Raw genomic sequence first — 5887 nt, 5'->3', positions numbered from 1 at the left:
TGTTAATTATTTTGATGCACGTTTTTCTTTCTTGTACAGCTATTAGGACTCGAGTCTTGTCATTATGCCCACATTATGAGCTGTTTGGAAATCTCTTTCAAGATGGATGATAGTTTGTTTTTCAAAGGAATTAGAAAAAAAAAATGCAGACAAAGAGTGACCCTTCTTTTTATTAAGTAAATAACATTTAAAGGGATGTGGATCTTTTATATATATATATATATATTATACTTTTCCTTTTAACTTTAGTTTTTTCATAGTACAAATCATAAGACAGGTGAGATCTTTCCATAAAATTTAAAAATTTAATGCTGAGTTTAGTTACGAATGTTTATCTAAAGTCGATTTAATCAATTTTTGGATAAAAAATGAATCAAACTAATATAATTGATTTTATATGTGATAAAAACTAAATTGATCGGATTTGGAAAGAAAAAACCAAACCAAACCAAGTCTTTTGAGGTTGGTGTGGTTCAATTTTTTGTGAATCAATTTTCATCCAACTTAATAATCTTTTTTAGTCTTCAACCTAGTTATAAATTTGTTTTTGTTTTGAGTTCAAATCCTATTAATTTGAGTTTATATTAGGCCTTAAGTCTAATTTGTTTTTAAAATTAATTAAAACCAATTTGGATTTTATGTTAAAAATATATTAAATGCATTTAGAATTAATTTAGCCATAATATGAAAACAATAAATTATTTTTATTGGGTATGAGACAAGAAAATCGAAAACCAAATCAACAAGATCGGTTTTCAAAATTCTCAAATCCCATCGATCTTTTTTATTTTTGAAAATTGAACTAATATGATCAATTTTGGTTGGTTTGGATCGGCGTGTCTATTTTTTCGGTTTTGCTTACATCACTACATCTAGTCCTTATAGATTTGAAATTTTATCAAATATTTACCTCATCATTTTTATTTCTTATTTTCACTCACCTCTAATCTCATTCAAAATAAAGAAGGCGCATGATGAAATTTTAAAACTAGATGTACTTAATTAAAACCTTAAATAAGGTAAATGAAATTAACCCAAAACAATATTGCCATTCTTGATATAAATTTTCTTTCCCAATTATAGTATTTGATTGTACAAATCTGAAACATGCATCATGTCATTGTGTTGGGGATTATGAATTGATTGAATGATTTGATTTAAACTTGAAAACTATTCAAGTTTGATTATAGGTACACAATGGCCCTCGTATTGTTGTCTTTCACTATATTCAAATTCACATGAATCACACAAAAACATTTGATGAAATAAGCTTTAATTTTTTGTTTTAATAAAAAATATGTATTTCATTTAAAATTCACAAAATTGCTGCCAAGCAATAATTATTTGGCTCCATGCATTTAAAGATCGACTAGGCTTGGTGGATAATCGTGGACTACACATAGCCTAAATTTCAAATACCGTTAAAATTTTGATTTAATTACATAGATAAACTATTTAGCTAATTATAAATCCATACGAATCAATATATGTCATCATATTTTTGTGTTGCAATGCATTTAAGTTCACATGTATCACGACATAGATAAGATTATTCCAAATAAATTTTTTTTCTATTTAGTTTGGTATTGAAAATGAATATTTGATTTAAAAAATCTCCACAAGTAGAGCATGCAAATATTATAACATGAATGTTGAAAAAAAATGTCTTGATGTGACAATTAGGTAGGTGACTCACTCTCACATGGTGTTTGAATGATAGCATTGAAATTATAGTTTAAAGCATATGGTTTGAGAAGTCCATTATTTTAATTTGGGGTGGACTTGGACATTGACCATGTGAAGCATGCCTTAGTAAGAATCATTGTTACTATGTAATGAATACAATTTGTGGATGAAAGAATATTACCTAAATTTCACACTACAAGTTGAATTTGTCATTTGGACATTCCTCATTGATAGTTTCATTCTCAAGGGTGTTCATTATTGTATCTTAACCTCAATTCTATTGAAAGATTGACATTTTTTTTTTTTACTATGTTATACCTACTCTTAGATGCTCATTTATGATGGATGTATGCTTAGAGGAAAGGTTCTTTCTTAATTTGGTATAGAAATATTACTTGATATTGTGAATGAAATAGTTATATCGTTATGCTTGAGTAGGTGTTAAACAAGGTTTAAAATATTTGTAAATACGGATATATCGATATTTGAATTCAAAATATTGGTGGATATTTTTACATAAATATCGATTGAACATAAATGATTCAAAATTAATGGAATTGTTTAGAAAACTTTTTTAAAAAAATGATAAAATAAGAAACATTTTTTAAAATCACTACCAAATGTACTCGAGTAGTGTGTTTGATAATGATTTTAGAAAGTGTTTTTAGTTTTTCTAACACTTGAAAATTTTTATTTTTCAAGTATTATAAATACTACAAACACTTTTCAAAATCATCGTCAAATACACTCTAAGAGTCCATTTAACAATGATTTTAGAAAACGTTTTTAATCTAAAAAGTATTTTTGTTTTGGAGCATTAAAAGTGTGTTTGATAGTGATTTTAAAAAACGTTTATAGTCTTTCTCACATTTGAATGATAAAAATTTTCAAGTGTTAAAAATGTTAGAAGCGTTTATTAAAATCACTGTCAAACGGGGGCTCTAAGAGTTCGTTTGACAGTGATTTTAAGAAGTGTTTTTAATATAAAAAATGTTTTTGTTTTGGAGTATTAAAAACCTATTCAAAAGTAATTTTAAGAAGTGTTTTTAATTTAAAAAGTATTTTTGAAAAAAAATGAGGTGATTTGCAAATTTTTGGAAATATTTTTAAAATATTTTAAAATTATTTATAATGTTTTTTTTTAAAAAGAATCAGGATGATTTTTCTAAAAAAAACTTATAAAGAAAACGTTTTCATTAAAATATTTTGAATGAAAACATGGTCAACCACACTATAAATATTAAAGATGAAGTTTCAACTTAAAACCCTCTTTCATTTTACAAAAAGTAATGAACTTTTTTTATAGGACATTAATTTTATTTTTTATTTTTTTTACAAAAAATAATAATGTTAGCATGCAAAAATATTATTTTTATTACAAACACTAATATTCTTAAACAAATATTTTATAAACATTAATACGCATTTAAAAAAACACTTAAATTACACCAAAAAAAATATCGATGAACTGACATAAACCCTAAATGTTTATTTTTGTTTTTATTAGAAAAATCCCTTACATATCATTTCCTTTCTAATATCAACAATACAAGAAAAATTTTGAAAAAAAAAAAAACATCTTACATAAACCTTACTTTAAAAATATGAATACAATGATCTTCATTTTGTATTTCTATTGTGGATCAACAAAGATCATCCACTATGAAAAAATTAAATAAAAATTTATTAAGAGCATGTAGGAAGGTATCCATAACTTTATAATAAACTTAGATTGAGTAAACTTAGGAAAAAATATATATGTATATCTTAAGATGATATCAAATGTACATAGAGATTCTCTCATGTGGTGACACATATTGATGTCCCTATATATGGATAGAGGTGCATTGGCACTACATGTTGGGTAGTATTAAATTTTAGGGTTTACCCTAAATCAACTCATGTTGTGGGGTCCTTGTATTAACATTCTTGTTTTTATTGTTTGGGCTTCCCACCACCACATGGTCAACCTCTTAGCCTTCATGGCAATAATTACAACTCAAAACTAATTGTCAAATTCCACCATCTTTGACTGCAATCTTGTAATTGACTCAAGGTTTTTGGGTCATTTGAATTTGTGCCCAATTTTTATTTTTGTTTTTGTTTTTTTGGTTGGAATAATTCATGGGTTTTGACTCCTTCATTCCAACAGACAAAATTATACAATAATGAGTGAAGACTAAACTCCACTCCACAGGGTGCATTTTTATTTATTTATTTTGTTAAGCAATTCCACTTATATTTGGTTAACTGAAAGTCAAAAATGTAAATAAGATTTCTTCCTCTTTTATAATCTCTGGAGATTTTTCTTTATCAGCACATTATCTACGACCAAACTCAAGTTCTATGATGTCCACCTTTAATTCTGGTCCTTCCAGCTTCTTTCCATCCTCTCAAGCTTCCAACCATTTAAACTCCTGAAAGTTTTTAGGCAAACCTTACCCCTTAGCACCCCGGAAAAATGCAAGTTTCCATTTATGGAAAATACAAAAATAGTAATAATAATAATAATAATTAAAATTAGTAAAAAAAAGTTATATTTTTAAAGTATTTAATTTTTATATAGAAGTGTTACATAAGTTAGATGAGTTTAAAGTGAGATATGAAAATAATTTATTAATTTTAAATTTATTTTTTATTTTTCTTCTAATTTTTTCTCACTATTTTCTTCCCTTGTATTTTTTTTTTCTCATTTTTCATCTATTTTTATGAATGGATATATTTTTTTACAAACTCAAAAAATAATTTTTTGGATTTATTCTTTATACGGATAATATTTTGTGATTACTTATAATATAAAAGTTCTTGAAGTATTTTTTTATATTTTCGGTTGTTTTTTTTATAATACTTTATATATGAAAAAAAAACACCTATAAATACCTTTAATATATTTTAAAATAAATTATAGAAAACTATTTTCAATTAAAAAAATTATTAAAGGTGTTTTCTAAAGTAAAAAAAAAAACTATATATAAATAAGTAACAATTTTTGTTTTTTGTTTTTTTTTTTAAGAAAAAAGGTCTAATTGCAAATTATTTAACACAAACATTAATAATAATAGTAATAATAATAAAATAATAATAATAATTTCAAGTAATTTAATTTGGGATTATTTTTGCAAGTCAATTTTCACTCACAGTTGCCATGAGAGTATTGATTGAAGTCAACAAGCCATCAATGGCAATCAACATCATCAAATAAAGTAAAACACTTTTTAAAATTAAGTCATGTGAGAAATGCAAGGCTTTTTTATTGGTTTACTAATTACTATTAAACATTATGGAATCCAAAGTATGTATTTCACTTTCATGCTTGCTGAGCTGGCAACATTCAAGCACTTAACTTGACCCCTCCTTATAATTTTACACTTTATTAAATTATTTTAAAACCTATTAATTTCATAAATATAACAATGGTTGGCCCAAATACCTCTATGAATTTTGAGTCACCCTCCCTAAATGACATAAGATTTTTAGCTTGGTTTGAAATTTATGTAAAAATAATCATTTTTTTTTTTTGGCCATGTGGATGCCATGTTGTTATTTTGATATAAAAAAAAAAAATCAAATGAGAGGAAAATTTTCATACTTGAAAATTATGATGGTAAAATAAAAAAATGCATTTAATTCCCAAAAAACTTGAGGAAAGGAAAATTGAGAGAAAAAGTAGAAGGAAAATGAAAAATAAATTTAAAATCAATAAATTATTTTTATATATTTATTTAAACTCATTTCACTTATTTTTTTTCATTATATAAAGATTAAAAAATTTTAAAATGTACACATTTCTAACTAATTTTAATTATATTTTACTTTCTTTATATTTTTTACTGTGCAACCAAATATGAGAAAACTATTATTTTTTTCTTTAATATTTTCTGAGAACCAAACATAGTCACAAATTAAAAATCAATATTTAAAAATTATGGTTTTTATTACAAATTTAAAATCTATAATTTTGAGAACCATATTAAAAAAAAAATATTAAGAGATTTGTAAGAAATCAAATTTGTTTTAAAGGCACAATTTCTAGATGTGATTCTTTTTTTCTCCTTAAGAATGATTTTCACATATTTGATTATATCATGAAAATAAGAAAGAAAATTAAATATACTTAAAATAATAAGAAACATATATTTTTAAATTATTTAATTTTTATATACAAGAGTTAAATAAGTGAAATAAATTTGAAATGTGACAT

Source organism: Vitis riparia, chromosome 4 (assembly GCF_004353265.1).
Source record: "Vitis riparia cultivar Riparia Gloire de Montpellier isolate 1030 chromosome 4, EGFV_Vit.rip_1.0, whole genome shotgun sequence".
NCBI lineage: Eukaryota > Viridiplantae > Streptophyta > Magnoliopsida > Vitales > Vitaceae > Vitis > Vitis riparia.
This window is presented reverse-complemented; position numbering follows the sequence as displayed.